This window comes from Arachis hypogaea, chromosome 17 (genome assembly GCF_003086295.3).
Source record: "Arachis hypogaea cultivar Tifrunner chromosome 17, arahy.Tifrunner.gnm2.J5K5, whole genome shotgun sequence".
NCBI classification, from domain to species: domain Eukaryota; kingdom Viridiplantae; phylum Streptophyta; class Magnoliopsida; order Fabales; family Fabaceae; genus Arachis; species Arachis hypogaea.
This window is the reverse complement of record NC_092052.1, coordinates 125,136,649-125,156,498: the sequence shown is the minus strand read 5'-3', so window position 1 is coordinate 125,156,498 and position 19,850 is coordinate 125,136,649.

Sequence of the window (19,850 nt, the reverse complement as noted above, 5' to 3'; positions counted from 1 at the left end):
TAATCAATATTCTAATTTAGTTCAAAATCCAAGCAATCCTTATTACATGTATCCAAGTGAAAATTCTACCTCAGTTTTGGTTACCCCAATTCTTTACCAGCAATTCCGCCTGCGCCTCCTTTTTTCCGGCATTTCCGTCTGCACTTACTTCTGGCAGTTTCGTCTGTATTCTATTTCAGCAGTCATATCTACATTCTGTTTCAACAGTTCAATCTGCACTCTGTTTTAGCAGTTCTATCTGTACTCTTATTGCGCTCCACGCGCCTTTTTTTTATCGCGCTCTACGCGCCCTCTTTCATTACGCTCTACGCGCCCTCTGAAGATCACTTTTATTGCGACATACGCGTCTTCTAAAGATTAATCTTATTGCGCTCTACGCGCTTATTTTTATTTTTATTTATTTTTATTATTTTTGAAGATTGCTGCTCAAGCACAGCATCTCCTTTTATATTTTTGCCGTCGGCAGCTGTAGTTCCGCCGCACGCATCTCCCTCTGCGTCACCATGCCAGACGCGTCTTCCTTAACAATTTTATCGGAACATATTCAAGCTGTGGATTATTGACATCTTCCATCCACCAGCTTGCGGGGCGTATTAAACTACTCTTCTACCTTAGCCCATGACAATAATAAAAAAGTCTCGTGACCCACAAATTCAGCCCAACAAAATACACAATTCAATTACAATTTTAGTCTTTATTATCTTATCTTATCTTTTTGTTATTTTCTTATCTTATTTTATCTTTACTTTTATATTTCGTAGGTAATGTTTTATATATATTTAATTTTACCTTCACAATTCAATTTAATTTAATCAATTAATAATTAATAAAAGTTTTTTATCTTTTTTTTTTATTTTTTTACAATTTTATCAGTCCATAATACTATTTTAATGTGAAGATGTCATTACGAGAGTATTAAGGTAATTATTGACGCTTATTATCTTGCTCCAGCTATATATGATGCCTACATAAACCGGTTTGTTGTTGGTCCAGCTATATTAGTCCTACGTAAACCGGTATTATTTATTTTATAGAGGAAAGTCGCAGTTATTGAATATTGCATGAATGTGTGAACTGTGAAGAATAATGAGGAGTGCATGAAGCATTATTTATCTTGGATTCATATTACTACATCGCTGTTTGATCTCTGCTTTTGTTTATTAATACGGGACTCTAAACCAAAGAAATAAAGATATAAAATTATATTTTATAGATAAAATATAAATACAAACATTATGTTTTAAGATAATAAATTAATATATTTTAAATTTTTAATAAAAAACATAAAAATATTAATAAAAAATATATTTTATCTTTTATTATTTTTATTATTTTTTTATAATTATATTTTTTTATTATGTTATCTTTTAAATTTTTTCATATTTAATTTGTCACTCAACAAAATATAATTACGTCGTTATTTATCATTGACATGAAAGTTGGAAACACCTATGTCTTTTTTTTTTTTTTTGGACCTGATGTCTTTTCTTTTTGCTTTTTGGTCGCGGGAAACACCTGTGTCTAATTTTCCATTCAGGAGTTAGAGTGGAACGAAGTTTTTGGGGTCTTGGACTTATGACAAGCCCAGAGGATTTTCTTTGGATCAATTACAAGCCGACTGTAATAAACAACCCAAATATTTTGGGCTGAAGGCCCATATGAATTTTGTATTGGCCAACAAAATAACGATTATATTATTTATACACTAAATATTATTAATATCCGTATAAAAATATAATTATTATTAATTAATTGTGTTTTTTAATTACAAAACAAAAAAAATACGAATTTAATTGTTAAAAAAAATACTAATATTAAAACAGTATTTATTATAAAGAGTGTAAATTTAATGGAACTGTAAAACGAATAACGTTAGCACATGCTATGAGTCTATCTATGACTTCCAAGACAATATGAAAAAAAAAAACAAAAGCATATGCTATGACTTCAATCAAAATGTGACAGGAAAAAAAATTGCCACAGCTTGTGGAAGCAGAAGACCATAGGTTGGAAGTTGGAGCATGAGCGTGGTGCTTCGGACATACTGCAAAAGTTTCTGTTTTATTTAATTTATTGGTCTAATTTGTTTACCTCCTCAATTACTTTGGCTTCATATGGATACGGCTAGAATATGCTTCAATAAAACGACATTTATTGTCTTCTTAGATTTGGTTATGTTGATGAAAGATGCACGGTAGCTAGTACAGTATTCCAGGAAAAGTTTTAGTTAAAAAATGGAAAAGATGTCATTCTCCCTCCTTCAATTTAACGGAACCAACCTTAGCTTGTTTGTGTTAACTTTGGAAATAAATACATTACTGTTTCCAGGGTTCAAATATTCAATTCAAAGGTCATGACAAAATGGTTCGATTCGAAACATCATTAATTCATTATTTTCCAGGTCCGTATATAAGTACCATACTCATGAATACACCCCCCAATTTCTGAATTTCATTTGTTGTTCCTTATGTAATGAATGTGACATGAAGTGTAATCAATGCGTTGAAGTCAACGGTCAAGATTTTATTTTTGAACCCTTGGTGTGAATGTGAGCGCTGAAATCTGAATGCAAAGATTGAGAGTTCCTTAAGCAGTTAAGCTCTTTAATTCCAGCCCTTCTCCTCTTTCCTGCTCCACCTCCTATTCACTGATAACTTATCTACTCATTAATTAAAATCCAAATATATACTGAACTTGTAAAGAGTGCTTTTCATAAGCAATCCATACTTCATAAATTTTGAAATAACTTACTATTTTAATTTTTAAAATTTAAACTAATTTTTTATAATTTTATCATTAATATTTAAAATATTTATTTTTGTTTCAAATATTTTATTTCGTCATATTTTAATCATTTAATTAAAATATAACTATTTTAGACTTCGAAAAACATTCATCTATTTCGTGATTTTAGTTACCATAATATAATTCAAATGTATTTTGATTCTTATAAAGTGCACTAATTTCAACTACGTAAAAGGTTGTTCATTCTATTTTTTTTATTAACATCGAATTAATATTTTTTCTAATTTAAAAATTTGATTTATATGCTATTAAATAATTAAATAAATTTACAACAAATCTGAGAAAAATTTAGATCAAAATATAGTTCTCAAGCAAAAATATTTTTTTATTATTATTTTATGATGAAAATCAAGGCTTCAAGCATTAAGAGTGAATAAACTACATATTAAGATAATGGTCAACTTAGCATTATAAGTGGCTTTTGGTAAATAGAGACTGAACTTTCTAACATTATCAAGTAGGTGGTTCTTACTTCTTCCTATACTCTCTGCCTTTCCCATTGGTAAGAATAGTATGATTAAGATTTAAGACAGCAACAATTTCCTTATTTTCCTCACCGTTTCTGTGTACGTTCATATTTTGATTAAGCAGTGATAAAATATTATGAAAATAAATAATAATAATAAGCTGCCTTGTGGCACAAATACACTATCAATAATTTATTGGCACTTATTTTTTAATTTTCATATTATTTTTTTCACTCTAAAACATAATATAGAAAATAGTTTACCAAGATCTTCAATTTATTCTAGAATGACTAGTGAGTTAAGAATGAGATAATTTTTTAATCACCTAATGGTTGATTATGTATCCCTAGCATATAATTTTAATGGCTATAACCTTCAATTTTCATTGAATTTATCTTAAATAATAATTTGTTACTTATAAAATATTTGTTTCTTGTTTTAGTCTTTACATAATTTTTATTTTGGTCAATTAAGGTTTAAAAGGTTTTTATTTTAATTTATATCATTAATTAACTCGTTCTCCTTCTGCTAAATACTAAAAGAACAAGCTAATGAGTTATAACTCAAATAGCATAGTCTTCTCATACTCAATTAAGAGGTTACGGGTTCGAGTCTCCTATCTTTAGTTAAAAAAAAATACTAAAAGAACAATCCAATGAACAAATATTCAACATTAACGCAGAATTTAAAAAAAAATCGCATTTAAATGGTATAATATACCATATTAAATACTGATGTGATAAAATATGTCATATTGATATTTAACCTATCAAATTAATACTTAACATAACAAACTAATGACAAAGACTAAATTAGAGCCTTTTTAATTTTAAAAAAAATTTCACTTCTCTCTCTTGCGAGATACTAAAATAACATTCCCCTCCCCTCTATTTTATAAATATACGTTCCCCTTTCTTCTAACTTTTAAAAAACATCCTCTTTAGTCTATTTTAAACTTTTTGTATTAACTAATGTTAACTTTATCCATTTTTTAAGAAAAAAATTATTTTTTAAAAAAATACTCATTAACAAAAATTTTATTTTTTATCATTAAATTTTGCTTACCAAAATATCCTTTAATAAATTATTCTTTTATTGATTAAATTATATTTCAAAAAAAATTTAATAATTATATTATTTTTTTTAAAATACCCTTCAATAATTTTTTAATTATTAAATTATAATTTTACCAAAATTTTTGTTAACAATTTTTTTTTATATTTTACTATTAATTTTTTGATATTTATATATATTATTTTAATATTAAATAAAAAATTTAAGTAAGATTATTTTTCAATATAAATATATATTAATTGTTATACATATTAACAGTGGTAAGATTTTTTTATTTAATGTTAAAATAATATATATTGGTATAAAAAAATTAATAGTAAATATAAAAATAATTGTTAATAAAATTTTTAGTAAAATCATAATTTAATAATTAAAAAATTATTGAAGGGTAGATATCTTAGAAAAAAATAATTTTATTATTAATTTTTTTGAAAATATTTTAGTAAAAATACAATTTAATCAATAAAAGAATAATTTATTAAAGGGTATTTTGGTAAGTAAAATTTAATGATAAAAAATAAAATTTTTGTTTAATGGATATTTTTTCAAAAAATAATTTATTTTTTCTTAAAAAATGGATAAAGTTAACATTAGTTAACACAAAAAATTTAAAATGGATTAAAGAGGAGGTTTCTTAAAAGTTAGAAGGGAGGAGAATGTACATTTATAGAGAAAAGAGGAATGTCATTTTAACATCTCGTAGGGGATGGGAGTTGAATTTTCTCTTAATTTTATTACATTAAAATAACAACAAAAGATTATTAAAGTGGAATTTATACCACTATTTAAAGCCCTCAGAGGCCACAACACACAAGCACATGAGAGAGCCCTAATAAGCTGACATAAAACAGAGAAGAAAGAACTATTAGAGAGGTTGGAGCATGGAGGGTAAAAAGATGGCAAAGGCAAAAGAGAAAAGAGAGATTTGGTGTCACAAATCAAAGAATGGAAGTAGATTCCCTGCAAAGAGGCGTTCAGTGAAGAAGATGATTTGGGATTCCATTGTTAAGGCCATCTTCAAATCCATCAATGGTAACAACTCAGTACACCCCTGCATCTAATTAAGAGCTTTCTCAATTCTCATAGTTGATGCTTACATCTCTTTCCATTCCATGTAATATAGTATACTCACAGAAGCTGCAAATGTTTGATTCATTGTGCTAATTTTCCTATGGTCCTTATTATTAGCATGTATTCTGATACAGAGTAGTTAGCCTATTATTATTTTAATTTCCAAATACCATCACTGCTTTCTATTCAAGATGAAAGCCAAGTTCACAACGCGTATAAACCTTAGCTTCTAAGGTTATTATCACACACCCAAAAAGACAAGAAAACCCTTCAACTTAGAAAAATGAGCATCCTCCTCCATTTTTCAACTTTTTCAAAACACAAACACCACTTTCTCCTCTCCTCTTGTTAGTTCCTCGTAGCTTATTATCAATTCAAGGGGGTAATGGCTGTATTTTGTAATTTGTGGGGAGCATTTGGTTAGAATATTGGCTATGTTCCTTTTTACATACTGTATATGTATTTCGAGTATACTATTTATGTTCTTATTGGACTACTATGTCGTGGAAGTTTCTTAAATTTACGAGTGTTCACTCCTTTATGACAATTCATCATCTTCTTCATTCGACACTATGATTATACTATATGATAGGTGGAACGATAAATATAAAACATGTCATACATAATTCAGTCCAAGATTTAGTTAAAAAATATCTTTAAAAATATTTTTTAGTTTTAATATTTTTAATAATGTGTGTTATATACATTTTTTTTGTAATATTTTTTCTAGTTAATGAATACTTTTTTAGCTGGATTTGAGAGGATATTCCGATCATTCCATAGGACAAAGTGACAAAGAGTAAAAACCAATTAACTTTTTATCAATAATAAGATGACGTCCAAGTAATTTATTTCTCCAGAACTTTACTAAGAAAGCGTGTGATGCCAAAGTTGAAAGCAAGGAATAGTGGCCTTTTTGAGTGTGAGATGGTGACAATAATATTTGGCATGTAGTCAGTTACTTTATTATTACATTCATAACGACAATGTGGATTTCAGTACCGCCTACAATAACCATCACTTCCATCTATCTTAATTGTCACAACGTAATATAGATATTACTAAATTAATTTCCCGTGTTATATCGTGAATGGGTCCACGTTGGAGATTATGAGAGCCAATGCATCTAATTATGCATAAAACGGAAGACAGTGAAAGAAGAAAGATTAAAGTGTAGCCTAATTTGAATAGTTGATAGATCTAATTATGTTGTTTACAAGTTTCCGCGTTAATATGGAAAAAGCAACGAATTCTGGGCCCAACTGTTAATGGATGTAACTTATCCCAAAATTAGTTCAAAAAATAAAAATGGTCTTATAGTTATAAAGACTATTAGACTTTTAATTTTAGATAATGTGATACATAATAAAAAAAATTACTATTCTAATTTAAGAATATAATGTAGCTATTGATTATTATTACCTGCTCACTAATAAAGCAATATAATAATTACAGAATGACGAGTAGCTCACTTCTTTGACTAAATAATCATATTCACAATGTCTCAAAAGAATTCAAATGTGATATACTAAATCTATAAATCACTTTGGTAGTGACTTACTTTTTGAGACTCTACAACTCCCTACCTTCCAAATTGTTATCAACAACTACCCAATACTTGATAGGATGGAATTGGGCAGAATAGATACCAATCTTTGTTCGTCATCTGGGGTTGGAGATTCAGGGGAGGGTTAAGAATATGGAGCAAGTTTTCTAGACATCTATCTCCATTTGAGCAATATAATAACGTATAACGTGTGCTGTTCTGATTGATTTGCAAACATTGATGACTTCTTCCAAGCAATCCGATTCCACCATATATATTCTCTTCACTCTTCATCATTCGCATTTTGCAGGGTAATGTCAAGAATGTAGGTAGAATTAATTGATCAAGAATGCTATCTAGTGTTTGCTTTTAAGAAAAGAGTTAAGTAAACTACTAAGATGATAGACAAAACGAACCCTAAAAGATATTAACGATAAATAAACTGTTAAAAAATTTTAAAATACGATAAAAAAATTAGATATTAAATATATATTCTAAAAAATAATTTTAGAGATCAAATTTTATTTGATACAAATTTTTGTAAATATTATTAAAAAAATAAAATCTCTTCATCTTTAAAATTTGTTAATTTCTTGCCAAGTGAATATTTTAAAAAAATTATTGTAAATGATTACATTTTTTGAAAAATAAAAAGAAAAATTTAGAGATTAAATTTTGTTCTGAATTTTTTGTGCCCATTTTAAATATTTAATCAAATGTTGTCACAAAAATTTAGATTTAATGGATAAACCGTTTGCTAAATATAAAATTTTTATTACTTACAAAAAAATATAACATTTGTTAGTTTTTTTGTTATATTTTCAAATCATTCAGTGATTGTTTTGTCGATAATATCTTTTAAAGAATTTTTTTATCAACAGTTAAATCTTTCAGACACTGAATTGATAATTAATCCATAAAAGAGTTTTATCTAAACTCATTTACTGAGAGTATGGAAAATTTATGAGGCAATTCCTCTCTTTTTATACAACAATGTTTTTTTAATATCTAAAAAAAGTTTAGCTAAGACACATGTTAAAGCTATTAACTGAGAAATTTATTATAGAAAATGGTGCAAAGTTTAATTTTTAATGTAATTATTGTGTATTTATTAAAACAAAATATTTAAAATTTTTTACTGATAATAATCTTAACTTGTATCTTAAGGACATATGTTAGCTAAATTTAATAAAAAAAATACATTAATTTTATGAATTTAATTATCACATGTTCTTAAAATACAAGTTAAGGTGATTTCTAATAAAAAATTTAAATTTTTTATTTTAATAAATATACAATAAATACATCAAAAATTTAATTTTATATTTTTTTTAATAAAAATTTTAATTTTCTCATTAATAATTTTAACTTGTATTCTTAGAATACATAATAGTTAAATTCTAATTTTATTTATAATTTTTAAAAGTATTTTTATACTTTACTCCAAATTCCTAAACGTTAAGATCAATTATAATAGTTGCTTTTATAGAATATTTTGTTTTTGTTCTAACCCAGCCCAATAAGAGCCGAAGGTCCATTTGACGGATCACCGACCTAACGGGTCCCCGATCTGTACAAGCTAAAGTAATCCACGCGTCACACCATTTTCAGAAGCTTATAGGCGAATGGGCCTGAGCGAAAGGACCCACCCGAATACAAGGTATAAAAGGGGAGGGACTACCCCTCCACCGAAGGTACGTCATCTTTTTACCCTTAATTAGTCATCTCGTCATACGATCACTTACTTTAGCATCGGAGTGTCCTTGCAGGTGGCCCCACCCACTCGACTTACCAATGATCGTGACCCAACTCCCCCTCGCCAAGTTCGCGTCCGGGTCCTGATCCTCAACATCCCACTGTTGCTCACACCTAGCCGTGCAACCGACCATTCGTCCCAACGAGCAACCGAACACTGGCGCCATCTGTGGCGACCTGACGCGAGTGGAGCATGGAGCTTATCCATCGTACGGAGGAAGTACGAGAGGAGGGAGGCGCTACAGGGCGTCCAGGGTTTGCCTTAGGAGTAGAGTGAGCTCGAAAACTTCCCAGGAACGTCGAGAAACCCCCTCTTGCCAAGGCGACTCCCACGCACGATCCCCGAAAAAATGCCCGTTTGGCAGTACCAGCGGTGACAGCTCCTGAATCATGCAGGAGCTCAGGCACAGGGTCCAGAACCTAGAGAGAGAACTGGCGGCGAGAGATCGCTACCATCCTGAGCACAGCCGAGACTCTCGCTCACGTTCAGGGGCTCATCCAAGCCTTTCACACACCCGATCCCCATCAAGGAGATCGGAAGAGCACCAACAAAGCACCAAGAGGGACGATGGGCGCAATCAGATTGACGCTCACTCCCTCAACTACACCCATGGCAGATCGGAAGCTCGTGGCAAATGAAAGAGAGATCGGAGGAAGAGACGCCGAGATCCCGTCATAATGGGAGCCACTCCTTTCCATCCATCCATCCTCAAGGTCTGGCTACTGCAGAAATTCGTGTGATGGAACCAAAGACCCACAAGAACACTTGACAGCCTTTGAGGCCAGAATGAACTTTGAAGACGTGGGTGACGCCGTTAGATATCGTGCGTTCCCCATAACCCTGGCAGAACGGGTGATCCCTTGGTTCAATTTCCTTCTGCAAGGGTCCATCACAACCTTTGCAGATATCACTGTAAAATCCTAGCACAGTTTACCACCCGAATTGCCAAAGCAAAACACCCGATTAACCTGCTAGGAGTGACCCAACGAGTCGACAAGCCAACAAGGAAATACCTTGACTAATTTAATGATGAATGTCTGGAAATTGACGACCTCACGGACTCGGTGGCCAATCTATGTCTCACCAATGGTATAGTAAATGAGGACTTCAGAAAGCACCTGACCACTATACCAGTCTGGCGATGTAAGAAATACAAAACATGGCAAGGGAGTACATCAACGACGAGGAATTCAGCCAAGTGGTAGCCACCAACAAATGACAGCTAGCTAACCCGCCGGCTCGCTAGACCGGCAATGCCGAGAAGCCAGGAGAAGTGTCGAGAGTAGGGACATTCGGGAAACTGTTTAAATCGTTTTTCCGGATGGGCAAGCTCACCAATTACACTCCATTTCCTCCTCCCATAGTAGAAGTCTACCAGCAGATTGTAGAGAAGGAAATCCAGGCCAAACCAAGGTAGTCGAAAGATAGGACCAGGGGGAACAAGAACATTTACTGTGATTATCACAAAGGTTTCGGACACAAGGCACAAGATTATTTCGATTTGAAGGATGCCCTGGAGCAAGCCATCTCAGAAGGAAAGCTAAGCGAGTTCTCACAATTCATCCAAGAACCAACATGGAGGGAGAGAGAAAAGTGGAGGATGTTTGTTGATTACTCAGATCTCAACAAGGCATGTCCAAAGGACTCGTTTTCCCTTTCCAACATTGATGCTTTGGTGGACGTGACGGAAGGCTACAGATTTTTTAAGCTTCATGGATGCATATTCGGAATACAACTAGATCCCAATGCATCAGCCTGACGAGGACAAGACAATGTTTATAACACCAAGGGAGACTTACTGTTATGAGGTCATGTCGTTCAAGCTAAAAAATATGGGGGCGATGTACCAAAGGCTGATGAACAAGGTATTCAGGGACCATATTAGCAACTCGGTAGAGGTCTACGTAGATGACATACTGGTGAAAACGGCCGAACCGAGCAACCTAGTAACAGACCCAAAGGTCATCTTTGACTCACTCTGAAGGAACAACATGAGGCTGAACCCCCTGAAGTCTGTGTTTTCCATAGAAGCAGGAAAGTTTCTTGGATTTATGATCACACAGAGCAGAGTAGAAGACAACCCGGATAAATGTGAAGTCGTTCTTCACATGACAAGCCCTGCATGCGTGAAGGATGTACAAAGACTAGCAGGAAGGTTAACAGCCCTATCTCGCTTCCTTGGCGCCTCGGCAGCCAAAGCGCTACCTTTCTTTAACTTGATGAAAAAGGGGATGGCCTTCGAGTGGACCTCGTTCTACGAAGAAGCTTTCAACCACTTCAAGAAAATCTTGTCGGAGCCACCGATTCACAGAAAACCAAAAGAAGGGGAGACCTTGTACCTGTACCTGGAAGTCACGATCTGAGAGGAGAATAAGCAATAACAACCTGTATATTTCATAAGTAAGGTGATTCAAGGAGTGGAGCTGAGATATACAAGGCTAGAAGAATTAGCTTTTTCCCTGTTGATCTCCTCTCGGAGGTTAAGGCAATACTTCCAAGTGCACCGGATCACACTGCGAACCGACTAGGCGATCCGACAAATCTTGCAGAAACCTGACCTAGTGGGGCGAATGATGACCTAGACAATAGAGTTGTCTCAGTATGATATCCAGTATGAACCCCATCACGTAATTAAAGCGCAAGCAATAGTTGATTTCTTGGTTGAAGTGATCAGAAATGCTCCCAAGGTCTCGAGCACACAGTGGAAGCTCCATGTAGACAAAACTTCTAACCAAGCATTTGGAAGAGATGGAATCATTTTAGAAAGCTCAGAAATAATGACTTACGAGCAGTCTATTAAATTTGAGTTCCTGGTCTCTAACAACTAAGCCGAATACGAAGCTATGATCGGCAGCTTGATTCTAGCCAAGGAGGTCGCGGTGGCAAAGCTTGAAGTTAACAGTGATTCATAGGTCGTGACAGCCTAAGTGAATGGGACATACCAAACTCAAGACCCGTTATTGAAAAAATATCTAGAAAGAAACAAACAATTGTGCAAGGATTTTGAAGAGGTAGTGGTCCAACATGTGCCCAGAGAAAAAAACGCTAGAGCTGACCTTTTGTCAAAATTGGCGAGCACCAAGTCGGGAACGGAAAATCGATCTCTCATCCAAGGCTTGGAAAAGGAGCCGTCGGTGATCCGTTGCTTGACCCAAGGTCAAGAGGAAACCTTTTCTTAGATTAGCCCGATCCAATATTTTCTCAAGGAAGAGGAGCTGTCGAAAAATGAGAAAGAAGCCAAGGTTATGAGGAGAGAGACTGCCAAATATGCAATGGTACAAGGGCAGCTATATATACAAGAGAGGGCTCAACCAACCCTTACTGAAGTGCTTGCAGCTCGATCAGACGGAGTATATCCTGAGAGAAGTGCATGAGGGGTGCTGCAGATACCACATTGGAAGGAAATACTTAGCTCGAAAGCTCGTTAGAGCTGGCTACTATTGGTCCTCCATGATGACTGATGCTCGCGAGTACGTTAAGAAATGCAGGAGGTGCCAAGAAAATGCAAACTTTCACAACAAACCGATTGGCCCACGACCCTTCTCTCAATGGGGAGTCGACCTGTGGTGCGGAATTTATAACCCACAAACTAACCGGCAAGTGCACTGGGTCGTACCAAGTAGTACCTCAAGTGAATGAGGGTCGATCCCACGAGGATTGATGGACTAAGCAATAATGATTGCATGATTTACTTAGTTAGACAAGCAAAAAATAGTGTTTGAGAGTTCAATTGCATTAAACAGTAAATTCAGAGAATCAGAAAGCAAGCAGTAAACGGGTTGTGAAATATATGAAGAAAACAGTTAAGGTTTCAGAGATATTTATTTTCCGAATTAACTTTTCTTACCAACTATTCTAATCATGCAAGATTCAATTCATGGCAAACTATATGTGACAAAACCCTAATTCCTTAGACCTTTTTAGTCTCCTCTAACCTTCATCAACTGCCAATTCCTTGGTCACTTGATTCCAATTAGAGGGTTAAGTTCAATTCTAGTTTATATGTCACGTATCCCGTTAAGTCCAGATAATTATAAATTTAAGAGAAATTGTTTTCAAGCTGTTGTTCAAGCAAATAGCTTTTCCAAGTTTTACAAGAACTCAATTAGAACAAAGGTCATACTTCCGTTCTACCCAGATTCATAAGATAAAGAACGAAAACAATTCTTGAAATTGAAATCAATACATGAATTAAAATAGAACAGTAATAATATTAATCCATAGAATAAACAAAGCTTCTAACCTTAACAGTGGATGTTTAGTTGCTCATGGTTTAGGGAGAAAACCAGGATTCTGTAAAATTGTAAAGTGCGGAATGAGGTAAGAGAGAAGAGTGATCAGCCCGAAGGGCTGATTCTTTTCCTTTTTATGTCTAATCCTAATTAATGTAAAATATATTTTCTAAAACTAAATAATATCTTTTTCTATTTATAAATAAAATAAAAGCTTAATCAAAATATAAATTAGGATCTTCGAATGCTTCTTGCTACGTGGGGACCATGGCAAGTATTAAAGGCTGGCGCCTAACTTCACAATTGTGAAGTTAGGCATGAAGGGGACAGCAAGGTTTGGACGCAAGGATTGTGCCTTGGCACCTAACTTGGGAAAAGCCAAGTTAGGCGCCACTTGTACAGCATGCTTTTGTCGTGTGGAGCTTTCCTTTGGCGCCTAACTTGGAGAATCCCAAGTTAGGCGCCACCCTTGCCGAATTGCTGGAGAAGAAGTATACACTATTATAAATTGTTGGAAAGCTCTGAAAGTTAGCTTTCCAATGCCACTAAAATCACGTCAATTGGACCTCTGTAGCTCGAGTTATTTCTATTAGAGTGCAGGGAGGTCAGGATTGACAGCATCATTCACTTTCTTCTCTTTTTCTACAGAAACTCCATCAAATTCATCCGAATGCTACCTGAAATAAACAGAATTGCACACGGCTCAAAGTAGCATCCATAGTGGCTAAAAGACATTTAGATCTTGATTAAACTCAATAATTTGAATGCAAATTCACTAGGAAAAGATAGAGAAGATGCTCACGCATCAACTTGCTGGGCCCCTTCCCAATGGCCCCGGGACAGGTCAAGTATCTAATTATAGCCATTGATTATTACACCAAATGGGTGTAGGCTGAACTATTGGCAAGCATATCATTCGCGAACTGCCAAAAATTCCTTTGGAGGCAGGTGATCGCGAGGTTTGCAATTTCGGAGGTCGTGGTGTCGAATATGGAACACAGTTTTCCGATAAGAAATTTGGAGAGTTCCTGTCAGGCCTCGGAATCAAACAAAAGTTCTCGTCCGTGGAACACTCCCAAAGCAACGGACAAGCCGAGGCAGAAAACAAGGTCATTCTGAGTGGGCTGAAGAAATGCTTGGATCAGAGGAAGGGCTCCTGGCACACGAGTTAGCCTCAGTCCTGTGGCCTTATAGAACAACACCACAATCTTCTACGACGCCTTTCTAGCTTACTTATGGTGTGGATCCGGTGATTCCCATGGAAATCGGAAACCAAGCCCAAGACTACTCCTCAGGGGAAGTGACGAAGTAGCTGAGAAGGACCTGATAGATAAGACTGGAAAGATGACCCACTTTTCAGAAGCGACACTGAAGCAGAGGTTAGCGCTGTGCTACAACCGCAGGGTCCAAAACAGAAGGTTTGAAGAAGGCGACCAGGTGCTATGACACAACGATATCGGTCCGCCGACCCCGGAAGAAGGGAAGCTCTCCCCTAATTGAGAAAGACCCTACAGAGTTAAAGAAGTGCATGAAAAGGGCACCTACAAGTCGGAGCGGTTAGACGGAAAGGAGATTTTGAGGACTTGGAATGCAACGAACCTTAAGAGATCTTACTCTTAAGGACTTGACGATCTCCCGTCCAACCGGTTATCTTTTCTTTCCCTCAAGCTCATTTAATGTCTCTACTTTCATTTACCTTTATTTATTTTATTTTAATTTTTGCCAAGTCAAGGTATTGTCATAAATTGTTAAAGAAGGGGTACTTTTTCCTCTTGCCGTAAGAACGGAATGGCGGCAAGGAATTTTAACGAGGCCTATTATTGAAAAATGTTTACGTATTGTATTTGAGATTTATTCATGTTTCAAGATTTATTCATTATAAGTTACCAAGTCATAAAGTCGGCTTCCTGGGACTGATCACCCTGGAAACCTCTGTGCAATGATATACGTATATCCATCGAATTACAGCCAAATAGTTAAATGAAGAAACGATATAGTAGTAAAGCGACCAATATAACATGCTAGATTCTAGTCATAAGTATCGAAACCATTAAAACGGCAGTCCAAAAGGGCATCACATCAGCCCAACAACAACAACAATAAAACGACGAGTTCAGAATTACATATAAGGGGCATCACATCGGGCCAATAACAAAAAGAGTTAAAAAACATTACAAGTCCTAAAGCACATCACATCCTCAGAATATCAACAATCTTGCCATCTTGAATCATTTTAAAGGAACCAACAGCGGAAGTGTCGAAGTCGGGAGCAAAAAGAGAGACTTGAGCCTTGATCACCTCTTCGGTAGCGACAATGGCCTCCCGGGCGTCTTTAAGGATCTCCTTATTCTTCTTTTTTATACTTGCAGCCTCCTGGCGAGCCGAGTCCGTCGACTGCACAGCCCCCACTTGCTTTTTCTCCAGCTCTTTTGCCTTGTTCTCCGCCGTGGTGGCCCGACCTTGAACTTCATTAAGTTGTTTCGAGAGGGAGAGGCCCCGTTCAACGAGGCAGTTGATCTCCTTACTTGCCTCATTCACCTTCTTTCCCTCAGCCTTCATGTTAGCAATATCTCTCTGGGCAGCTCTATGTTTCCCATCCAAAACCTGGCACTGAGCCAAGACTGGTTCCACCTTTCTGGTGATGGCGACAGCCCAGAGAAGGCTCCGGTACGTCCACCCTGCTTGAGCGGCCAAATCCTCATTCCGAAAAAATTTCTCAATGCCCTGCAAGAGCTGGGAGTCAATAAAAAATCATGCGTCAAATTTTTTTTCCATCATAGTGAGAACTTGTCCTGAGCTGGAGTTGATTTTCCTATACTAGGGGTTGGAAATGACGATCACTTCTGCCTCTAGCTCAATCACAATCCCTTTACCCCACTCAGCCTCATCGGTAGCAATATTCTCGGAAGGTGTCCCAGGCAGAGGACGCAACTGGGTTTCACCCTCGCCGGTCGGGGGAGCCTTGGGTTTGGCAGTAGGGGTGTCCGAGCTATCCTCATCACCTCCGGGAAAAAAGTGAGTCATCAGACGGCTCAAAAAAGTTTGCCTGGCCGCCGTCCCAACTGCAAAAGAAGCAAAAAGCAAAGTTATGAAATCGGAAGCAAGACAGCAAGGCATAAGTCTGGAAAATGGAAGAACAATAAGGGACAAGATCTTACCCACACAATCGCGATCGGCCTCTTAGTCACCCATTAAGAGATGGAGATTGAAGTTTTTAGGACCCAAAATTACTAACAAGACATCAGCAATCTGTTGGTTCTGCCGACCTAATCCATCATAGGTCATTTTTATTAAGTAATTGGAGCCGGCACCGAAATTCCAGTAGGTCGGTATGCGCCTTTCTCCCTCCATGGTAAGACAAAAAGGGTAACGACCTCGAGCTGGCCTTACCTTGAAGAAAGTTTCTTTAAAACCATGAAACGAATCCCCGAAGATTCGCCGATTTTGCATAGCTCGGAAGGAAAAGTACCCATTTTTATGCTTACCCTCTCGGGAGGGATTTGTAAACAAGAAAAAAAAAAGAAAAACTTTGACGGAAGCCGGGAGCTCCAGGTACTCGCAAACCATGTCGAAGCACCGGATGGTTGCCCAGCTATTCGGATGAAGTTGTGAGAGAGCAACGTCATACCAATTTAAGAGTCCCATGAAAAATGGAGGAAAAGGAAGACAAATTCCCAGAACTGTGAACATGAGCTTGTACACCCACATCTAGTCGAAAACCCGGAGAGCCTCAAGGTTGAGTTGACAAACACGTTCCCGGGAGACCGACACGAAAACATCGTAGTTGGCTTCCTCGGGACCACCCCCGCATAACGCCCTCGAGTTGCGAAACTCTTGTAATTCTTCCACGGTCACCCTAGAGGACGTGCTCGTGACGTCTGTGGTACACTAGGCATAATGATTCACAGGAGGTCTCTGTGCCACACCTGCAGTGAGGGCACCACTTATGTTAAAATCTCGGGAAGTCAGAAAATTGGGTTAAGCTAAAACTAAAACTATGTTCTTCTTCGGCACTTTCACCCTATACTACACCATTTTATGCCTAAAACTACAAGGGAACCTACGACATCCCCCTGAAAACTAAAGCCATTCTAGCTTAAGCTACAATGCTAATTTTCAGAACAAGAGGCAGTAATAATAGAAGAAATAGAATAATAATGGTAGGAAACAAAAGCAAAATAAGCACAAAAAAGGCCCACTTGCCAATATGTGAACCAAGAAAGGATGAAATGGAGAATTGCAGTAGTGCAAAGACCCATGGATGACCCAAGGAAAGAAGCAACAAATCACGAAAAAGGAAAAAAAAGAAATGGCCATAGAGGGGAATAGCAGTTTTGAAGTGAGTGAAAAATGAAAGGAAAATGTGATTAAGAGGAAGGTAACCATCGAGGGAGAAGCGCAAAAGGCCAAGGATAAAATAAATCTTTCTCTTCACTTTTAAATCACTCATAAAGAGCATTTAATTCCCTCGGCACAGAAACTGAAGCAACCTCTCCAAGTAGGGGTGTTCATGGGTTGGGTGAAACCGGGTTTAATGTGACCCAGATCTGACCTGAAATATATACCGTGCCTATTTGTTAGACCCGAACTCCACCCTAGATCCGATGAAACCTAAACACTTTTGGGCCACGATTATACCGGGTAAAAATCGGGTGAAAATCGGGCTGTTTACATTACATTACCTTGATATCTTCTTGTAAACTAGCATGTGAAAATATCCAATTTTTCAAGATTCCAACCATTATTTGACATGATAAAATTCACTTAGAAAAATATAACAAGAACCAACCCTTCTCTAAAATTAAGGAAAGTCATTATCAATACTAATATTGTCTAATAACACCAAATATTTAAATCAATACAAATAACACAATATTATGCATTAGTCTAAAGTCTTATGCATTTTAAACATAAAACATTAACTTATAGTCTTATAATGACTACTAACACAAAATATTAATTGTGTATGATGACTGGACCACCGAACCTGATTCGGGTGACCCGAGATATGGCCCGGACTCGACCCAAAATAATGACCGGGTCTATTTTTGAGACCTTTACCCGACTTTAGACCCGATGAAATCACACCAAATTAGCCCCTAAAATATTCAGGACCGGGCCGGATCTTCGAGCCTTGGTCGGGTTATGCACACCCGTATCTCCAAGCAATGGCAAGGAGCAGCTCACATGCACGAGGAATGTGCTAGAAGCATTCCTCGGATAGCCAAACTCGCGATCAAAGAGGAGCAACTACGCGAGAAGACAATGGGTCAAGATTAATGCGCTAACCGCGATTCTCGCGACTTGTCGCGTTAGGGGCACTATTCTGGCGGTCTATTCGGCGGATCACCGACCCATACGAGCTAAAGTGACCCACGAGTCACACCATATCCTGGTGAAGAACTGGACAGCTGGAAGAAGCTTCCAAACAAATAGAGCCAAGCAAAAAGACCCATCGGGTACAAGGTATAAAAGGGGAGGGACCTACCCCTCCCCAAAGGTACATCATCTTTTTATTCTAATTAGCCGTTTCATTGGACAGACACTTACTTTAGCATCAAGCTGTTCTTGCAGGTAGTCCTGTTGACTTACCGACGATCATGGCCTTACTCTCCCTCGTCAAGCTCGCGTCCAGGTCCTAATCCTCAACATCCCACCATTTCTCACACCTAACCGTGCAACCAATCATCCATTCCAACGAGCAATCGAACAATTTTATTAGAATAATATTAAAGAACTAATATTATAGCAGTCAAATTCAGTCAATATTATAATATGTTATCAAATAAATTCAGTATGAAATTATTAAAGATTAATTTTTATTAAATTTGAATTTTAAAATTTTTTTTAGTTAAATTTCTGAATTTTTTATTTTTAAAAAATTTAATTTTTTTTGTCCTTATATTAAATATTGTTTGCAATATTGGTTGTGCAATCTTAACTCCCAAAAATTTTTCTTTATCTTATTATAGCAGCAACTTATTGAACGAGCCATAGCAAATTATCAAATTAAACCGAGTGAACTACCAATTCGATCTCTGTCCATTTCTTAAAATGACAACGCGATCCCTTATCATAAAAATGATCCATTTCGGTCCCTATTCTTTACTTCCGTGACCCAACGCAGTTCTTGTGGGTGTTTTTCCATCAACTCTGAACGGAAAATGCTGACGTGTCAGGTTCAAAAATAGACAGGGACCTAATTGTCTCTAAATTTAAATTGGTTAGGGGTTTATTTGTCCCTATTTTTTAAATGATATTTTTTTAAAAAATTTTTATTCATTATATTAATATTCTTTTTTTAAAAAATTATTGAATATATGGTATAATAAGTACAAACTAATTAATAAATTATTTAAATTTAAAAATATTATTCATTATGAAACTAAATAAATAATTTTAAATATAATTTTTAAATATATAAATAATAAATATTAAAATACGGTTAATACATTAATAATAATAATCCTATGATATAATATTAGTATTATAATCTAGATAATTTTCACAATAAAATAAAAAATAATAAACACATTATTTGATATATAATAATTTTTTTTGAGTTTTTCTCTCTTTAAACTAAATTAATAATTCTATTTGATATATATATATATATATATTATGAAAACTATTTATAAACTCAACAAACTCAAAGCATCAATAATATTATTAATCTATCAGTAATACATATTCCCATAAGGTACAGATCCATGAAGATTTATCAATATAAAAATAATATGGATTAACTAAAATTTTATGTATATTAAAATTTAATTAAATGTTACATATATTTTACTCAAAATATTATTCATAGATTAATAATATTATTGATGTTTTGAGTTTGCTGAGTTTATAAATGAGTAGGCTACTAATAATATATATTATGTTTTATTTCATTT